Raw genomic sequence first — 22,561 nt, 5'->3', positions numbered from 1 at the left:
AAATCTTTCATGGGTTTTCTACTACCTATTTGAGTAAAATACATAATTGACATTATATTAAAGGTCCCATATTGTCAAAATCGAAATTTCCTGGCTTTTTTCATGATAACTGAGGTCTAGGGGCTATGTAACTACCATATGAGTTTCAAAACAGTCAATCCACAGTAAACTGCACACAGCCTGCTTAAAGTAGCTGTTTCTTTTCACAAGCCGCTGTGACTTCCGTACAGATGTGACGTCCCATCTACTCAGTCACCGCCTTCAGTCACCACCCCGAAAGCCAACCACCGTCCCACCCTCCTTTTGTCAAACCCAGACAATATCGTGTCCATAACATTGCTAAGCAACAACAACACGAAAACAAGTCGAGAAAACCCTGTTCAGAACAACGTGAATATAACAAGTCGAGAAAACCCTGTTCAGAACAACGTGAATATAAGAGACCAGAGGCACGTCAACTTCAGCCTCTTTCACACAGCGATTCCGGTAAATACATGGATAATGTTTCCCATGATTTGTTCCGGAGTTGTTTAATTTGGTTCATTCACAGTTGTTTTCCGGAATCTGTGCGTGCTTTACACACAACCCATAAAGACATGTGACGTTTGGATGTGAGATGTAATGCGACGCGTACATTTCACTAAACTGAAACTAACCTGACGAACAATCTGTGCTTCAGCGCTGTTAGTGAGGAGCTCCCTGATCGCTGCTTCATTCCACTTTGCACGTATTTTTTTGTCGTGAAGAGTCACATGATAACGTGCATCATCACTACAACACTGCCTTTATGGTTCTGGCTTTTGTTCACACAGCGCTCGTTCCCGTAATTTTCCAGAATCAGCGCGCATTGTGAAAGGGGCTTTACTAAAGCAACAGTTATGTAGCTTACTGCATTCGGTGTTTGAAAAAGAAAAAAACATTAATGATCGTTCTGAAATATCCTGTTGAGTATCAGCAGGCTAGGCTCTCTCTGTGGCTCTGGGCTCGGCTAAAGCATACATGACCGTAGTCACCTGTGGTTGGCCTGGCTGTGCGCCACTCAGAAAACAACAGGCCAATCAGAAGAGAGGCTCATGAATATTAATTAGATGGGCCAAAATCAACCTGTTTTTGACAGAGCTCCTAAAAAAGGAGCTGTAAAAATATATTGAGATGGATTTTGGCACTTATACCGCAAATATATATTCTTAAGGACATCAACAACTAAAATAAACCTCCAGAAATGTGTACAATATGGGACCTTTAAGCCATATAAGAGTAAATACTGGGGTTGCCTTTGAAACATTCAGCTACACCCACACATGCTTGTCCATTTTCTTTCTCAGCATGAAATTTGTTTTGCCACTAGATCCCAAGGTTACAAATGTGACCTTTGTCCAATGATCACTTGGGGTTACAGTGACTGGTTATTGGTGCTCAATGTCAGGCACACAGTGGATCCTAAATGTGTCTCTAGAGATGTGGTACCCTCGGTGTAGATCAGAGGTCACTCTTGAATAGGAGTATTTGCTGCAGTTTTGGCCTCTTATGACTCTTCCTTGTCTGGCACCATAGTTGATGCACAAGAATATTTTTAGTTAAACACTAATAGTATGTTTTATGCCCAATTGGAAAAAACTCTACCAGTTACTTGATGCCATTTATGTCGTCTCCTACGCTTGTTCTTTTACTTTTCCTAGTTTTGTTTGAAAGGGGTAAGATGATAACGTCTTGGTTACGTAACACCAATCAACAAACAGGTTCCATTTTAGGGCGTAGGCATGTCTTGTAGACTGCGCTCGCGCCAAAGTAATGGTGTCAACTACCCCTTGGGGTAGGTCACTTAGAACCTCCGCGTCCCGTCCAGGGACCAGACATGTAATTTCCCGAGGTCTGGACGCGGGTGCCATGGGGTGCCCCGTCTCTGGGTCAGAAGATCCTTCCTCAGAGGAATTTGCCAGGGAGGGGCTGTCGCGAGAAGCATAAGTTCGGGGAACCAGGTCCGAGTGGGCCAGTAAGGGGCTACCAGAAGGACCTGCTCCTTGTCCTCCCTGATCTTGCACAGTGTCTGTGCGAGAAGGCTCACTGGGGGAAACGCATATTTGTGAAGGCCCCGCAGCCAGCTGCATGCCAGTGCGTCCATGCCGAGTGTTCCCTCGGTCAGGGAGAAGAAGAACTGGCAGTGGGACGTCTCCGAGGAGGCGAACAGATCTACTTGAGCCTCGCCGAAGAGTCTCCAAATCATCTGAACCAACTGGGGGTGGAGTCTCCACTCTCCGGGAAGCGCAGCTCGTGATAGCTCGTCGGCCGCACGGTTGAGCAACCCGGGAATGTGAATGGCACGAAGCGACCTCAGATGCTTCTGACTCCACAGGAGGAGATGACGGGCGAGTTGCGACATGCGACAGGAGCGTAGACCATTTACCGGTTGATGTACGCAACGGTCGCAATGCTGTCCGTACGGACCAGCACGTGCTTGCCTCGTAAGCGCCCCTTGAATCGGAGCAGGGCAAGACATACTGCAAGCAACTCGAGGCAGTTGATGTGCCAAGTTAGCTGGGGGCCTGTCCAAACCCCTGATACTGCCTGTCCGTCGTACGTGGCTCCCCAACCAGTGGTGGAGGCATCTGTGTGAACCACAGCATGCCTGGAGACCTGTTCCATGGGCACTTCTGCCCTTAGGAATGAGAGGTCTGACCAAGGGATGAAGGTCTGGCGGCAAGCCGGTGTGATTTGAACCCGGTAAGAACCGCATAGCTACGCTCTCCTCGGGACTCGGCCATGAAGCCAGTGTTGAAACGGTCTCATGGAGCAGCCCCAGCGGTGTAAACTGAAACTGTTTCAGTGGGACCGCCATCCTGCTCTTGAACATATCTAGGCAGTTCAACACCGACTGAGCATGTTCCTACATGAGGCGTGCTGTCTGGCTGACCGAGTCCAGTTCCATACCGAGAAAAGAGATCCTCTGTGTTGGAGTGAGTTTGCTCTTTTCCCAGTTGACCCGAAGGCCCAACCGGCTGAGGTGTGTGAGCACCAAATCCCTGTGTTCGCATAGCTGGTCCCGAGACTGTGCTAGAATGAGCCAGTCGTCGAGGTAGTTGAGAATGCGAATGCCCTGTTCTCTGAGAGGAACGAGGGCCACGTCCGCGACTTTCGTGAAGACACGGGGGGAGAGGGACAGCCCGAAGGGCAGGACCGTGTACTGATATGCTCTACCTTTGAACGCGAACTGCAGAAAGGGTCTGTGGCGCGGAAGGATTGAAACATGAAAGTACGCGTCCTTCAGGCCGATCGCTGCAAACCAATCTTGGGGACGGACACATCCGAAGATGTGTTTCTGTGTGAGCATCTTGAACGGTAGCCTGTGAAGGGCCCGGTTCAAGACGCGCAGATCCAAGATCGGCCGTAACCCGCCGCTTTTCTTGGGTACTATGAAGTACGAGCTATAGAAGCCCGTCCTCATATCGGCTGGAGGGACCGGCTGTATCGCTTCCTTCGCCAGCAAGGTAGCGATTTCTGCACGCAAGATGGGAGCATCTGCGGCCCTTACTGAGGTGAAGTGGACACCTCTGAACTTGGGAGGACGCCGGGCGAACTGAATCGCATAGCCGAGTCTGATGGTCCGGAGGAGCCAGCAAGATGGGCTGAAGCTCTATCCAAGCTTCCAGATAATGTACAAGCGGCACCAGGGGGACCACTGACATACCCGTGGGGGAGCAGCGATAGGGGGCGCAGGGACCCCGCCCGGGCGTCTCGTAGCCGGTCCGAAGCGGGGTCAGCGCGTCTGTGTGCTGTGTGTGTGAGACGGCGGGCGGTGGCGGGGAAAAAACAAACAAAAGATTCTCCGCCTGGCCCTCCTCTGGGGGAGGGAGTGGTGCGGTTACCATCTCCCGAAGAGCAGCATCCTCCATCTCTGGGTCGCCCGTCTCAGGGCCTCTTGCTCTTGCTCTTGCGCTTTCCACTGGTCTTTGTGGGGCCCTGGACGGGCTGGATGGCTGCTCGGCGACCCGCTCCACGGTGCCGTTGTGAAGGCTGCTGTGGAGCGGAGGCGGAAGCCGAGGGCTTCCCTCGGCGACGAGCAGACTGGGGTGCCGCCGGTGGCCAAGTGGAGGCAGCAGCTGCATGCCGGGGCAGGATGTGACTGATAGCCTCAGTCTGCTTCTTGGCGGTGGAGAACTGCTGGGCGAAGCTCTCCACTGCGTCGCCGAAGAGGCCGGTCTGGGACACAGGGGCGTCGAGGAACCTGTTCTTATCATAGTCCCTCATGTCCGCCAGACAAAGCCAGAGATGGCGTTCCTGGACCACCATAGTGGACATGGCACGACCCAGAGAACGCGCGGTCACCTTCGTCGCACATAGCGCGAGGTCCGTGGCGATACGAAGTTCACGGAGAACTTCTGGGTCTTGACCACCCTCATACAGGTCCTTCAGTGCCTGAGCCTGATGAACCTGTAACAACACCATGGCGTGCAAGGCGCAACCAGCAGCGCCACAGGCCGAATAGGCACTGCCGATCAGCGCCGACGAGTGCCTACAGGCCCGGGAAGGGAGCAATGGGTTTTTGCCCCGCCAAGTGGAAGAGGCGCCCGGACACAGTTGCATCGTGACCGCACGCTCCACCGGCGGGACCCCTGTATAGCCCCGCACTGGTCCGCCATCAAGGGTGGTGAGGGAGGAGGTCCCACTCGAACGGTTTCGGGCAGTAAAAGGTGCCTTCCACGTCGAAGTGAGCTCCTCATGCACTTCCGGGAAGAAAGGCACTGGGGTGGGACGCTGAGAACCAGCACGGGCCACCCCGAGATACCAGTCATCCAGCTGGGAGGGCTCGAGACGTGATGAAGGATTCCATTCAAGCCCTACCCTCTCGACGGCCCGGGCAAGCATAGCTATCATCTCCGGGTCGGTATCTGGCACCGCTGACCACCCAGCGGACGACAGTGTGCTGTCATCTTCCCCAGAGAAGTCTGGCTCTCCCTCCGATGCCGCAACTGACATCTGGTCATCGGGGGGAGCCCCAAAAGTAACGGGCGGTACCCCTAGAGGAGGCCCAGCCCGCTCTCCCGGAAGCTCCAGTGGCAACGGAGCGTCGGTGGAAGGAGGAATTCCTCACCGTCACCGTCAGACCGGCCAGCCCCCTGCTTCCAGACGTCACGCCCCCTCTGCATTTGCCAGGAGGAACATTCGATCTGGGCAGAAGGACTGGAACCCCGCCCCTTTGAAGGAAGCGGAGTCTGGTCCGCAACTCCGTGATGGTCATCCTCCCACAATGGGGGCATGACTCATCCACGAACGCCGCCTCAGCGTGTTGAGTGCCCAGGCATGTGAGGCAGCGATCATGGCCATCGTCCGGCGCCAGGTAACGGCCGCATCCAGAAACGCACGGGGGAAAAGGCATGATGTAAATGCCTCGTCTTTATAAAGACGTTCACCCGTGAAGCTCTTTTGAAATTCGCTTTTTTAGGGAATTTGCTCTTTTAGTGCTGAAGCGCACAGGGGAGATGGCCGCAGCAACACAGAAGGTGGGTGGTGCAAACCAGCTGTGTGCTTCCACTCGACACGGAAGACCACCGCCGCTGAAGCGCTGTGCCACCAACACAAAAAGAAAAAAAGAGATGTTGGTTTTTTTTTAAAAACAGCTTCGATGACTCGTCTTTCAGTAGACTGGTCCGGCTCCGAAGCGAAAGCTTGTCTATGCATGGCACCTGCTGTGCATTATATGCTCACGCTGTCATCAGCTGCAGCTGGCTGCAATCATGCATGCTAATATTCATTGGCTCATTTGTATACACACGAAGTAGATTGGCCTCTCTAGGCGAGATCCCAATTCGTCAGTCCGGACGAGACGTCGAAGAGACCGGCTGATAGGGAACGGGCTCAAGTCTTCGTTTAAAGTGTTACTGTCTTTTAAAAAGTGTTGTATTGAAATCCTGTTAGTTCTCTGTTTCATTAGCATTTGAGAGTGATTAGCATACTGAGACACTTGAATTTTCACTCTTGAAGCTTGAGAATCTGTGAAGTGGCGATGCTTTTAAATCAAAACTATTCTTTGTACTCTCGCCAAGTAGTAATGAAAGCACTTCTACCGGTAATCAATTATAGCAAGCTTGTCAAGCTAGTAATTTTCTACCGACAGTTTTAAATAAAATATCAAAGCTGCACCGGACATGTAGGACTTTTGCCAGCTATCTACTGCTTTTGTTTAATGGATATGTTAAATGCAGTCGAGACAATGTGAACAAAACGCTGCTTGCATGTTCCAAATCCGATGCATCCACCTCTTAACAAAACCAACAATGGCAGTAGGTGGCTGCTGTCGGAGGGCCTCTTTCCGCTCTATTCAAAGATGACAGAGTGGGCGGGGCTTACATGCTAATTGACATTTAAAGCCCACCACTGTGTGCTTTCCAAGCACAGGTTTAGGCTAGTGGTTTTTGATGTTTAGGGTAATCAGAGGTGGTGGGTAGGAGTGTTTGCGCCAAACGAGAATTACCCACGTGCATTTGTGTTAGAGATTTTTATGTCTGCACACTTGCGTCAATCCTACTCCTCTGGCCGCCGCCGCCCCCTCTGCCTCTCTGGCTGCCCACTCGCTGACTCAGTAAATGCTACATTTGCATAATTATCTTTTTAATTGGCGGGCGTGAATGAGAGTATTCTCCTTTATTGTGAGCCTGGGAGTCCTCTCCATATTTTTTTTTTCCAGAGATGTGAGGAGATGAGAGTCTACAGAGCAAGCAAATTGCCAGCTCATTCCCCTCCTTCTCTCTCTCTTTCTCTCTCTTTTCCTCTCTCTCTCCATTCTGCTTAACTCGATAATCGTCCGTGTTAATAAACTGTTTCACACACCTTCGCCCACTTAAGCCTTTTTCTGTCAGAATTTGCCGGATGATTAGAAAAAGATCAGGTTGTGCCAAGACGATTAGATTTACTTCTTGGTTTTTGTAACGCAGGGAGGAGCAGAAGTCGTTTCTCTCCCGTTTCAATTAAAATCGGAAATCATTGTGCGGTATATGCTAACGTGAATATGCTAAATTTGTCGGTTTTCTCTGAGGTAAAGCAAGATATAATTGTCTCATGAGTCACTTGTGGTGGAAAATGGAAGAAGGAGGAAAATGATTTGTTCCAGAACAATTGCAACAACTTCGTTTCACAAAAACCTTGCTCTTATGAGTTAGTGAAACAACGTAGTTGTGCTTTGCTGGAAGGCCTTGAAGCTGAACAAAAGCTTTTGTTGAGTTTTTCAGAGGATTGCTACAGAAACATTTAGATACATGGCTGCTATTAGGTTACAAAATTTAAGGTGTGAGAGATGAGAGCGAGAGAGAGAAAAAATGCAGGAGATTTGAGCCAAAACACTAGTTCAAGGTGTGTTTCGATGTGCAATAGGTCAGACATGAAGGCGTTCCATTTGGGATTAGCTGTCCAGAACAGATAAAATCACGCTAGACTCTCCTCTCTTGACCTCAGCGCACAAGTTCACAATGTAACAATCACAAAGGCCTCAGCTAAATCCCTGCATTTGGGAGTGTGAAATGTAATGAGAGTAATTAATATTTCGTGTGGTGGAGGGATGGACATAATTGAATCCAGAAGACAGTACAGGGTCAGCTAACTTTGGTTATTTGCACCGTCCAAGTCCCATTGCACAGCAAGGCCATTTGAGCTTTCTGATGACAGCTCACATTTTAGAAAAACTTGCTGAATATTAATTAACTCAGTGGCCGCCTATAAGACGCCAGTATTAGTCATGGATCGGACTGCGTAAGCATAATTCTGATCTAATGGACTTGTGTAATACAGAATATTATGCAATTTTTGGGATTTATTGTACATTTGTGTGAAGTACTTTCAGTGCTAAAAGACAATGGCGCTCTAGAATTGTGACTCAGTACTTGATTGTTTAGCTGTGATAAATTATTTCATATGCTGTGTGGGACTTAAAATCAATAAATTGTAGCCCATTTTATTCTCTATAAGAGGTTTAAGTTGTTTTCTAAAGTCTTTTTCGCTATATTTATTAATGCTATAGTGGAAATGAGTTGGAAATGGAATCTGTAAGTACTGCAGATTAGATTTGAACTCATATTTCACATATGGGCACCAATATGTTTACAACTCCCAATTTTGATTTTTTTTTCTTCAATTCTAAGTTTACAGTTCACAAGTTGAGTTTACATTTCAAAATTCTGGCTTTTTCCATCAGAATTTTACATTTACATCTTGCAATTCTGGCTTTTTCCATCAGAATTCAGAGATTATATCTCAAAAGTCAGACTTTTTTTCCCTCAGAATTCTGAGTTTACATCCCGCAATTCTGATTTTTCCCTCAGAAATCTGAATTTACATCTCACAGTTCTAACTTTTTCCATCAGAATTCTAAGTTTCTATCTCAAAATTCTGACTTTTCCTCTCAGAATTCTGAGGGGAAAAGGCCTAAATTGAGCTTTTACAATCTGCAACGTTGCTTTTTTCCACGTTTCTGAGTTTACATTACATCAGAATTTTCTATTTACATCTTGCAATTCTGGCTTTTTCCGACAAAATTGTGGGATGTAAATTCATAATTTTTTTTTTGTAAGAATAATACTGAGAATTCTGAGTTTACATCTCTCAATTCTCACTTTTCCCTCAGAATTATGAATTTACATCCCACAATTTTTTTTTGTAAGAATAATACTGAGAATTCTGAGTTTACATCTCTCAATTCTCACTTTTCCCTCAGAATTCTGAGTTAACATCCCACAATTCTGACTTTTTCCTCAAAATTCCGAATTAACATCTTGCAAATTTCCCTTTTTCTGACATAATTCTGAGATAATATATCAAAATTCTGACTTTTTTTTCTCAGAATTATGAGTTTACGTTCCACAATTCGTTCAAAAAGCTGACCCTTTCCCTCCGAATTCTGAGTTTACATTCTGACATTTTGGCTTTTTCTGTTAGAATACATCTCTCAAATTTTTTTTTTTAAATATGAGTTTACATTCCTTAATTCTTATTTTTCCTCAGAATTCTGAATTACATTTTGGAATTCTGACTTTATTTTCTAATTCTAACGCTTTTTCCCCTCAAAATTCAGAGTTTACATCTTCCACTTCTGATTTTTTTTTTCTCTTATTTCTGAGTTTTCATCTCACAATTCTGACCTTTCCCTCAGAATTCTGTTTACATCTCACAATTTTGACTTTTCCCTCAGAATTCTGGATTTACATCTTACAATTCTGATACTGACTCCATAACAGAAATAGGGGTAACACTTTACAATAAGGTTTATTAGTTAAACATTAATGTATTAACTAACATTAACTAATCATGAGCAATACATTTGTTACTGCATTTACTAATCTTTATTAACATTAGTTAACGGAAATACAGTTGTTCATTGTTTGTTCATGTTAGTTCACTCTGCATTAACTAATGCTAACAAAATTTTAATAATGTATTAGTAAATGTTGAAATTAACATTAACAAAGATTAATAAATGCTGTATAAGTGCAGTTCATTATTAGTTCATGTTAACTAATGTGGTTAACTAATGTTAACTAATGAACCTTATTGTAAAGTGTTACCAAAATAGGTTTCCTTACAGTTATGTCAACAACTTCAACTGGTAAATTTTCTTATCTCATCTCTTGTGGAGTTATGGGTGATTTGATGCAAATCGTATTTTACTCTTGTCCTACATATGTGATACAAACCCCTAACAAAGCTGTTACCTTTATTTGATATTACCTAAAAAAACAGATCCCAGATCAGTTTTAAACAGCATCTCCAACCACTACCTATTCACAGCACTCCTCCGCGAGTCCCTTTAAAGAGAACAAGAGCAAGATCACGTGCCGACTCGCTGGCCGGATTGTTAGGGCGCCTTTGAAACAGAGCGTGGTGCAAGAGCATGTGCCGGGGCGCCTGCTCAGCCTGTGATCTGCGTCTAGCCTGAAGAGTACTGGCTGTCCCTCCAATCCTCTTCCAATGTTCAAAGGTAACGGCGGGCCTCTCCCAGGCCTCCCGCTTTGATGTGCTCTCCGACACCAGTCATATCACTGCTACCAAGTCTCTCTGGCCCTCCTCGACAGAGGCAGGCGAAAAAACGAGGGAGTTAATTGGTTAGTCACAACGTCTTGCCCCAGACACAGCTCACATAACCGCTTTCTCTGCGCACCGATGCGCCTTTTCACAGACAAACGAAAAAACGCAAACAATATTGTAGAAAGAAAACAGACAGCTCTCTCTGGGAGAAGAAATGGGTCTCTCAAAGAACAAGAGCACTTGAATAGAGGGCGCAGTATAATGATTCATGACTTTTAAAATCAAATTAGACGTAATTAACATGCAGCTGAATTAATATCAGTTGTGTTTTGCATTCATGACAAATGCAGGATCATCTATCAGATGGGAGGAAATTCATCACAGAGGGCAGGAACCGCTGCTCAGTTAATGAGGGAGAAATGTTGAGGTCACTGAATGTGTGAGGATGCCTTTCTGCGACACGCGTTCCAGAAGCGCGCTTATGTCACTCACTGAGCTGATTCTTATAAGTACACCAGAAATGGATTGTTTAGTTTGATTTAGGACTAAAATCCACCCTTAAACCTCTTTTGGGGAATCAAAAAGAGAAAAGCCAGTTGTCCTTGCATTCACCCAGCTGTCCCTAGCTTTGAAAGTGAACTCAGACTCTGAAAATCTAAAGTGCTTTGTATTCATAAACAAACTCAGAAATGCATAATTGAAGAATTAATACATGAATTAACTTTCTTTTCCAGTCTTTTGAAAAGTATTTGTCCTTTTTTATTAAAAAAAGATGGTGTGAATTGATTTACAGAAATGATTAGAACTTTTCAACTTTAAAATTTAAATGTAGTATGCTTAAAATTCTTCCAAGCTGAGCATTAACCAATATTGTCTAGACTAATTTCATTATTAATAATGATAATGAGATTAATATTACTACTACTGTGATTTCTACTACTAATTAGGGGTCGACCGATTATCGGCCAATTATATTGCCAATTATCGGCACTGATATTAAGCATTTTAATGTTTATTGGTATCGGTCATTTTCCAAACCAATTTGCCGATAAAATCATTTAAAATCATTTAAAGAAAGTGTTTGTCAGAGCCCTTGTTATTTTTAATTTTGACATTAATTTTCATTTTTCACCAGATATATCGGTTTGAAATATCGGTTATCGGTCGACATGACCTGTAATAATAGGTATCGTATTGGTATCTGTATGGGCCCTGAAAAACACATATTGACCCCTACTACTAATTGTAACATTTAGTTTCCGTCTAAATAATTAACTATTTCTTAGAACATATAAATTAAAAAGCATAGCATAGCAAAAAAAAAAAAAAAAAAAAAAAAAAAAATCACTTCATGATTGGATATTGTTACAGTATATTATATTATATCATAGTCACTTTAAATAATAATATAATATAATATAATGTATTATCAATATTTACAGACTGAAATGTACACATTTTATTATTATTCATAATAGGATTAATATTACTACTACTATTAGACAAATATATATCGGTTATCGGTCGGTGATCTGTAATAATCGATATCGGCATCAGCTCTGAAAAACACATATCAGTCGACCCCCCCACTACTAATTGTAACTAGTAATTTAGATTCTTGTTAGTCTAAATAAATAAATAAATAAATAATAGAATGTAATAAGTAAAATTGTAATAATTAACTAGTTTTTTTTTATTGGCTAATAGAACTTACAAATTAAAAACAAAAAAATCACTTAATGATCTATATTAATATATTAAGATATATTGTATTATATTATTTATATTTACTGTAAATAATATAACAATGTAATATAACTATTTAGAGACTGACATATTTACTCATTTTATTATTAATAATAGTAAGATTAATATTACTACTACTACTACTAGTAATTGTAACTAATTTCGTTTTTTGTTAGTAAAAAAAGTAGAAAAAAAAGTAATAATGTTAATAAATAATAGTTCTGTTTTATTGGCTATTAGAACATTTAAATTAAAAACCAAAAATCACTTAAAGTCAAGAGATTATAAAACTAGTCTTTGGAAAACTTCTGTCTAAATAAAAAGAACTGTAAATGAGTGAATGTAAAGGGTGACACTGACAGTATTTTGATGAGGCAGCGTTGAAGACTTTCTAGCACTGGCGCAATATTTTATTTAGAGCACTTTTAGTTTTAAGTTAACGCCTGTGAATTATTAATCTCTTTCACACTATATTTTTAGTTTGCCCTCTGCGCTTTAATTCTTCATCATGTGTTTATATATTATCCATTCCGTTCTATCTTAAACCGAACCAGATTAAATGAGCTTCTAAAGAGGCGAGTGAAAGTGGCAAGCAGGGAACAATTCCTGCTCCTTTGTGCTATAAGAAATATACAAACCGCTCCATTATCTCGGAGGAGGAAGTGCTTTAATGATTTATACCAGCAGGTAGACCTCAGAGTATTAGCTCTTTTGGTCCCTGGTTGACTTGGTAGCGTTTGGCAAATGGAGGACTAGAGGACATGTTTTCAGGAAAAAGTGATTCATTGCGCCAAGCGCGGCAGTCATTAGAGAAGTGTCTCGCTTTTCGTCCCCCCAGACTCTCCAGACACACTGCGGCGTGCCACGGCTGTTTTGGAGAACAGAGGAAGCGTGGCGGAGCATAAGCAGATCTGCCTCTACACAGCCCTTGTTCCCCCTCCGAGGAACCCCGAATAAGAAATATGAATAAAAGAAGTGTTTCTCGGCAGACCACACACTTGCAAAGAGGGGACGAAGATGCGTTGGGGCAGTTGTTCGCAAAATCTGTCTATCCTTGATGAGAGACTTTATAAGCTAACGTCTGATGTGTTAGTGGTCGGATGGCAACGACAGGAAACAATGCATGGGGCTTCTTTCATCCCAAAATCTGATTTAATTTGTCGGATAAAGAGCCTGACCAAGTGTTTTCTCTCCCTCTTCGTGAGTGATTCAGTCTCTGAATGGTTTATTTGTGAATGGTTGCCAGGAAAACATCTCTGTTGCTAGAGAAAGGGGAGCGAAGCACGCCTCGTCACATTTTCGGGTCCCGCTGGACTTTGTTGAAATTGTTTTGTGTTGACTGATGCCTGGGAAATCCGACATTTGTTTCTGACGGGGCTGTACGCATTGAGTGTTTTCAGTTTGTGGTCAGGAGACGGCGGTAGGTAAGATTTTGAGGGAAAAGATTGTCGCCTTGATTCGACAGTCTCGGTCTATGAGGACAAAACGGGGCGCCTGTGAAACTACCGTCACTGGACTTTGAACAGTAACTTTGGTGGTTGGGTCGTCGAGTGGACATTTGAGTCTTTTGAGGGAACCCCACCCCGTCCAGTGGTTGGAAACACTGTAATTTTGACAATGCACCTCAGTCATAATAATCAAGTAATACTATATTATATTATATTATATTATATTATATTATATTATATTATATTATATTATATTATATTATATTATATTATATTATCAGTCATTCTTGAGACATGGGACAAAACATGTCCACCAAATATAACTGATATTAGTTTTAAAAATAAAACATATTTTCAATTGTAAATGCTATGGGGATTAATAATAGAATGTATTTAACACAATTATCCCCTTCAATATCATTTGCTCATTATTATGTGAAATCTATGACACTTATTGTCTTCTCACTACATCTAAAACTGTGTGTCCACAGAGAAGGGTTTATTCATTCATATGCTATAAAATGGATTAAAAAAAATTTAATGATGAAAAAGACCTTGTTTTATCAAAGGCAACACTTAATAATATCTCATATTAAAGCAAGGTTGTTTTTCAGTCAGACATGTGTGTTTAATAAGGTTTCGAAGGTGTGTCCTAACTTTTTGTCAACACCGTCAGACATTACTTAAAATGTAATAAAATCAGGGAATATCAGGGGCTATCACTCTAAAAGGACCCCCTTGCCACAGTCCTCTTCTGCAGAGTACATCAATGTCACACAGGCTCTGCTAAGTTTTATAGTTTTAGAATATTTTAATTCTAATGTTAATATTTCGTGTGTCACAACTATGATATGTCAACACCAAACATCCAATTTCTGAGAAAATTATTTGAAATCTTTAAACCATTTTATTCTCCTGAAGCAGGTTCCATTAGCCTCTAGCATCAACAGAAAAAAAACAAAATGTCTACTACATGAACTCCATTTGTTTTGTGAAAGAAATGGCAAATTTGTCAACACCGTCAGATGTCACCACCGTAAGATTTTGTGTTCCAATAATATATCAAAATACTTAAATGTGACTCTTGAATAGAAGCTTTATAAACAATAACATACTCACTGTTTGTTGTGGTTGTTTTAATACAGTAATTAATTGATTCAAGGTTTTTGATAGTTAAAATGACTACAAATTCAGGTTTTGGTCAACACCGTCAGATGTGTCAACTCCGTCAGTTCTGTCACCTCCGTCAGATGAATATTTTGATGATATTTCATTATGATATTGTATATTTGTTGTGGAATTGTTGGTCACATGTGAAAGTGTAATCTGTCTACTAACATGAGAATGTGTTTTGAAATGTTAAAAACATCTAGAAAGCTGTTAAAGATAAAGTTGAAATTATATTACACATTCCAAGTTAAAAAATACATTTATTAAAAAAAAGAGAAAAGTTGGGAGGTTGTATCAAAGCATAGCTCAGTAGCTTAGTACATATAAGATACATAAATGTAGTTTTTTTTGTCTGAGTACAAAGTTTTATTTTTTTAAATTTTGCACCCTGTTTTGTCCCACCTCTCAAGAATGACTGTTATATTATATTATATTATATTATATGATTATTTAATGAGTTTAATTACACCACAAACCTACCACCTTTTACCACCTTTTTGATGAGATATATAATGTAGCTTTAAGAAGAGGATGGATTTAGTTTTTTTTAGTTAGTTAAAAAAATATTTATTAATTATTAAATGAAATTCAATATTGGTTTTAGAGACTTAATGATCTGTATCAGTCATATGATATGATATTATATTATATTATATTATATTATATTATATTATATTATATTATATTATATTATATTATATTATATTATATTATATTATATTATATTATATTATATTATATTATATATTTGTGACCCTGGACCACAAAACCAGTCATAAGGTTAAATTTTACAAAACTGAGATATATACATCATATGAAAGCTCAATAAATAAGCTTTCTATTGATGTATAGTTTGTTAGGATAGGACAATATTTGGCCGAGATACATCTATTTGAAAATCTGGAATATAAGGGTGCAAAAAAATCAAAATACTGAGAAAATCACCTTTAAAGTTGTCCAAATTAGGTTCTTAACAATGCATATTACTAATCAAAAATTACATTTTGATAGGTTTACAGTAGGAATTTTACAAAAAGTCTTTATGGAACATGATCTTTACTTAATTTCCTAATGATTTTTGACAATAATTTTGACCCATACAATGTATTTTTGGCTATTGCTACAAATATACCCCAGCGACTTAAGACTGGTTTTGTGGTCCAGGGTCACATTTAGATTGTTTTGACATTTTTTAATAAACCAACAGTAATAGTTTTCAGTTGATTATGTTTTTTTTTTTAAATATATATTTTTAAATTATTTAATGTAATTAAATATTGGTTTTCAGACACTTAATAATAATATCAGCCATTATATTATATAAAATATTAAGATTGTTTTGACATTTTTATAGATATTCAAGACCTACAGTAATAGTTTTCTGTCGATTTTTTTTTATTAATTGTTTTTTTTTTAGTCAAAAAATCTATATTTTTTAAATTATTTAATGTAATTAAATATTGGTTTTCAGACACTTAATAATAATATCAGCCATTATATTATATTATATAAAATATTAAGATTGTTTTGACATTTTTATAGATATTCAAGACCTACAGTAATAGTTTTCTGTCGATTTTTTTTTTATTAATTGTTTTTTTTTAGTCAAAAAATCTATATTTTTTAAATTATTTAATGTAATTAAATATTCGTTTTCAGACACTTAATGATCTGTATCAGTCATTATATTATATTATATTATATTATATTATTATTTAATGAGTTTAATTACGCCACAAAAATATATTTATGTGATATATGATCTGTATCAGTCATAATAATCAACTGACTGGTTATATTATATTATATTATATTATATTTTTGCATTTTTATAGATTCAAAAGAAACAGTAATAGTTTTTGATTTAGTTGTTTTAATTAGTCAAAAATATGTTTTTAATTATATATACATAAATATTGTTTTTCAGACACTTAATGATCTGTATCAGTAATAATTATCAAGTAACGGATATTTTTATTATATTACATTACATTGCGTAGACGTTTAGACATTTTTATAGATATTTAACAGCAACAGTAATAGCTTTCAATTGATTTGCCTTTTTAGTCAGTCAATATATATATATATTTTAATTATGAAATGTTTATATTATATTATATTATATTTAGATCATTTTGACATTTTTACAGATACTCAACAGTAATAGTTTTTAATTGATTTAGCTTTTTTAATTAGTCAAAATATATGTTTTAATTATTAAATGCCATTATATATTTGTTTTCAGATACTTAATGATCTGTATCAGTCATAAAGTAACTAATCAAGTAACTGACTGATATTTTTATTATATTATATTATATTGTCTTTTATTTCACTGACTTTGTTTTTGACAATGACAGTGAAAATATACTTTTAATAATTATTTGTATATCGATTATCATTAGCCATAATAATCAAGAAACTGACTGATATTTTTATATATTGTATTGTTTTGTATTTTTTAGAGAGACAATTTTCAAATCTTTTTTCATTACTACTACTACTAAAATATTTTTGACGTAGTTTTGTTATCCAAAAGATAATAAAACAAATCCTTTTTAATAACTACTTATGTGTATCATTGTAAGTATATTCACAATCCGATCAGTCAGTTATCTGATTAATATAATTTATCAAATTCATTTGATAGTGTTATTTTATTAATTTCTTTATTGAGATTTTTTAAAGAATGAGCATGTAAAAATGATCACATCATTTGTAAAGCTGTATACACGAACGTCTTGTGTTTGCAAATAACGTGCATTGTTATGCCTCCTTCCTGTCCTTCCATCTATTTTATTACTTTCTAATAATCTCACAGACAGATAGGAGCTTCGTGGCAGACGCTTCTTTTTTTTTTTTTTTTTAAACCCTTTGGAACCAATTGCTGAAGAAGGGTTGTCTTGGGAAGGCCCCAGTGGAGAACGGTAGGGCTCATTAGTTCAATCCCCTTCGAGGGCGAATGCAAAGAAGGAGCCGGAGTAAGACATTTCTGCGCTCTCCTCCTTTCTCAGGGTGTGCGTGCCGTTCTTTGCTCTTTCTCGTTCCCACATTTTCTGCCTGCATCAGCAGCAGCTGAGGGGCCGAACCTCGGCCACACCGCTCCGCTCAAACTGCCCCACCGGTCTTAAGAGCAAAGCACTGAGGGGAGCTTAGACTGATCTACTCAAATCCAAAACCTATCATCCAGGCTTTAGGGAATTAGGAGCGTTCGCTTTGCTCTTCACATACCATCTTGATTTCAAAGGTTGTTCTTTATGAACAAGCAGCAAGTATGGACAACACTCATCAGGCAGTCCAGTGTATGTTTATCTGTGCTTTTTCTGTGGTTTTCTCAGCAATTCCATAGAAGAACCATTTTTTGTTCCTCAAAGATACTATGAATCGTGTTCCACTAAAACGAAGCGCATGCAATGGAAAGAAGGTTAGTTGCATATCCATTACGGGTACCAAAAATGAGCTTGTAATTTGACCTTTCCTTTGCAAAAAACGTTTTTTTTTTTATAGTGGAAAAGGGTTCTTTAGATTATTAACATGTTCTTCATACAAAGAAAGGTTTTTTAGGGACCCAAAATGGTTCTTTTATGGCATTGCAACAAAAACTCCTTGTTGAAACCAAAGGAGATCCTATGATTAAGATGTACACTTCGAAGTCCCTAAAGCCTGGAGGATCTGAACCATAGGCGCCAATGAAGAAGAACATTTTAAGAACGTAACTGGGGAGATAGTCACCGGTCACCAGTTGGCTTCTTATCCATTAAGGGAACTAAAAACTAGCTTGTAGCTTTGCAAAAACCAAAGGAGAACCTGAAGATGTACACTCCGAAATCCCTAAAGCCTAGATGATTGGAACCATAGACGCCAATGAAGAACCAGTGTTTTTAAGAGTGGGACTGGAGAAATAGTCACCAGTTAGCTTGATATCCAATACAGGAACCATAAATGAGTTTGTAATTTGAACTTAAATTGGTTTATTAAAATGTCCTTCACATGAAGAAAGATTATTTGGGGAACCCAAAATGGTTCTTATTGACACTGCAACAAAAACCAGGCCCTTCCTGCAAAACCCTCAAACCTCTCCAAAGGAGAACCTATGATATCTGGATGGTACATGAAGATGTCAACTCAGAAAATCTCTAAAGCCTGGATGATTGGAATTATAGACGCCAATGAAGCTCCAATGTTTTAAAGAGCGGGGCTGGGGAAATATCCATTATGGGAGCCAAAAAAGCATTTATAATTTGAACTTTCCATAGCACAAAATGTTCTTTAGATTATAAAAATTCTTCCTTGACACAAAGAAAGGTTCTTTGGGGTAAGAACCTTCTTTTATGACATTGCAACAAAAACTTCCTTTTGGAACCAGACCTTTGTTGTGAAAACCCTTACACCTCTCCAAAGGATAACCTATGATATCTGGATGGTACATGAAGATGTAAACTTAGAAAATCCCTAAAGCCTGGATGATTGAAATTATAGACGCCAATGAAGATCCAATGTTTTAAAGAGCGGGACTGGGGAAATAGTCACCAGTTAGCCATTTCCATTATGGGAGCCAAAAAAACACTTGTAATTTGAACTTTCCATAGCACAAAAGGCTCTTTATAGTGTGAAAACGTTCTTTAGATTATTAAAATATCCTTTACACAAAGAAAGGTTCTTTGGGTTAAGAACCTACTTCTGTGACATTGCAACAAAAACTTCCTTTTAGAACCAGACATTTGTTGCGAAAACCTCTATACATCTCCAAAGGAGAATCTATGATATTTGAATTTGTACATAAAGATGTAAACTCAGAAATCCCTAAAGCCTGGATGATTGGAATTATAGACGCCAATGAAGATCCAATGTTTTGAAAAGCGGGACTGGGGAAATAGTCGCCAGTTAGCTGCATATCCATTATGGGAGCCCAAAAAGCGCTTGTAATTTGACCTTTCCCTTCAGTAAGTGGGCTAAAGCCCTTGTTTTGTTGGTAATGACGGGGTGGGAACAGGGGGAGGTGGGTATAATGCAAGCAGGCAGGTCCCACTTAACCAGAATTTATCTTTTTGGCACTTAAAGGAGGGGTCTGGAGGTCTGTTATCTATGCGCTCCCCCCTGAATGAGTAAACATCTCATTTATTATTAACTCAGGTTTAAGGTAGCGCATTAATCCTGCCTGACAGTTTGCCTACTTGTTAAGGCGGTCCGGCTCCCTCCAACAGCAGCAGATGGTTTTCAGCTGCGCCTGCTGCAGGTTCAGAGCATGCAGATGATAAGGCCTGTAGGTGCAAAGCTGCACAGGTGAACAGAGGATTCCCTTGAGCTTGTGTCAAAGTTTTACTGATAGCAATAATCGATCTTTGCATCTAAAAAAATAACTGTGGGTTTTTACAATCTGCAAATGGAGGGAAATCATAAATGGGCTCTTTTTATTGGGCACGATAAAGTCTGTTTCTTGTACTGCTTTTTTAGCAATAGTACTCTGCCACGGCAGAATGCGTGATGTTTTGAATGTGAATGTGATTTTACAGTCTGAATTGAATGTGATGAGCTAAAGAGATTGTTTACCTCCAAATAATGGCAAGACATCTTTGTTAAATTGTCCTCGCAGACTGCATGCAAAAACACATACAGTGCGACCAGTGTCTGATTTACTAAGAAATCTTTTTTTTTTTTTCATTTAGTTATTACTATTAAAATTACTGTTAATCATTTATATTATATTATATTATATTATATTATATTATATTATATTATATTATATTATATTATATTATATTAATTAAATGTAATTAAATATTGTTTTTCAGAACATGTACCTTTAAAACACTTAATGATCTGTCTCATTAATAATAAAGTAACTGACTGATACTTTTATTATATTATATTTAGATTGTTTTAACTTTTTTTGTTATTCAACAGCAACAGTCTTTTTATTTGACTGACTTTGGTTTTGACAATGACAGAGAAAATAATATAATTTCAAAATATTATCAAAATATTTTAAAACACTTGATGAACTGTATTAGAAAAAATAATCAAGAAATTGACGGATATTTTTCTATTTTATATTGTGTTGTGTTTATTTAGAGAGACTAAATTTTACTACTACTAAAATAGTTTTTGATGTAGCTTTGTTATCAAAAAATTGAATAATAAAACATTTTTTTAAGTATTAAATAGTTATTTGTATCATTTTTTGAGAATATTTAAAATTAAAACATTCAGTGATTTGTACCAGTCATAGTATTATAGTATTGTATTGTATTATAGATTTTTTTTTACAGATACACATTAATAATAATAATAATAATAATAATAATAATAATAATAATAATATTTTATTATTATTTTTTTTACTTATTTTTGTTATTGGCTGATTAAAAATTCTGTAATTATAGAGATTTTTATTTATTTTTTTTTTTTTTAGATTTAAGTTAAATCACACTTTTATAACAGTTATTCTCAGAATACTTGTTTCTGATTGGTCACTTGTGACATTCAAATGCGTTCATATATTTGCATAATAACTGCAAGTAACCATTCAAAGACATGCAAAGAACAAAGATGATTGGAGTACATTTTACAAGACCATATTATCTTAGTCTGTATATTATAAAATGTCATGTTGAATTCAATGCGTTACTCACCATTTTAGTAATTAACTGTGAAATTTACTAGCAATTTCTGAGTAAAAAATTTAATATCTTGTATCAGTCTACTCTCTCAGTCTATTGATCCCGTCAGGGTTATTTGACGATAATGACCAGCTCATGTCCTGAATATAAATTGCCGTGTTCCACATTTATACCTGATGAAAATAAGTGTTCTTTAAGGGCTTTGAGAAATGTGCTGAACTGGCCGCTGCACCTGCTCTTTGTCCCGTTCTCCATGCTTTGTGAAGTTCCTCAGATCATAACCACTACTCTTTTTTGTTATCTTTTCCTCTTTTTCCCTCTTTCTTTGCACTGTAGGCTCTTTCCATACCTTTCTGTCTGACTCTCTCGTACTCTCTCTCTCTCATTCCCTGTTTATTACATAAGAGGTCCTGTTGAGCCAGCTGCTGGGAAGCATGTCCTGACATGAACCACGCTGCTGAACTGACTCACCATGACGGAGAGAGAGAGAGAGACCTCAGTCTGTCTGGCTCTGCGCCTCTGGCCGGCATGTTTTCCTGTTCGTACACTTCGTTAACTCGGGCGCACATACTCACCGGTGTGTATGCGGTTACATTGGTACTTTTTAATGAGATTAAGATAAATTCGGCTCCATTGTTCTGGCTCTGTTCGCATATGCGCTGCATTTGTAACAATTCTCTGGCCGCATGTATCAATGTGTGTTGCAGACGATAAAAGACCCTTTTAAAGTACGTCTGGAGCTTTATATTTTTGTGTATACGAATGACCTTCTCATCCACATTTAGTGTCTGAGAGTTTGGGGCAATTTGATTATGTACATTGCAAACATTGGCTAATGTTTCCACATATCAACATTTTTAAAAAATTGAAAACGTTTTTTAATGAAAAAGATTCTTGAGAAGAAAATCAGCATATCAGAATGATTTCGAAAGGTCTGTTTAAAATTATAAATATGAATATAAATAAGTAGTTGATTGTCAACAGTTAAAAGTGTCAACTACAGGCCTGACCGGATATACAGAAATAAAATCCTTATTGTTGAGCCCAGTGTATTGCGTAATTTTCCAAACTGCGCTTTTACAAGCTGTAGCTGTGAGCAACTTTTTGACTTTATAGGGCATGCATCGAGACTCGGGTTTCAACGTCTGTATCGTCGCTTGTTTTCACAGTCAGCGGCTTTCAGGATGTCCCAGTCTTTTGGAAGTTGCATAGTCAGGGTCTGCTCCAGTTCTACTCGGTAGGAATGAATCGAGGGCTGGGCGGTGGATCGCAGCCAGATGCTGAGTGGAACACACAAGGCCTTCACTGTAGGCGAATACCACGTCCATTTATACGCAAAACGAACGCCAGACTGGTGGTGATTTGACGATGTTGTGACGATTCAAACATGCCCAGTTTGGTCTTTCTACTTGTATATGACCAGGCTTCCAGGTTTCTGGCATAAAATCTGAGAAATTGTACCTGGAACAGCCCCAAACCCACATCCTGTGGACGATCGTTGGAGAGGCAAATGGCATAATAATTGCACACATGTTCGCTGTACGGCCCATCCGTTGCCATTCATTCAGA

This window comes from Garra rufa, chromosome 25 (assembly GCF_049309525.1).
Source record: "Garra rufa chromosome 25, GarRuf1.0, whole genome shotgun sequence".
Taxonomy (NCBI): domain Eukaryota; kingdom Metazoa; phylum Chordata; class Actinopteri; order Cypriniformes; family Cyprinidae; genus Garra; species Garra rufa.
Note: the sequence above shows the minus strand (reverse complement) of the source record.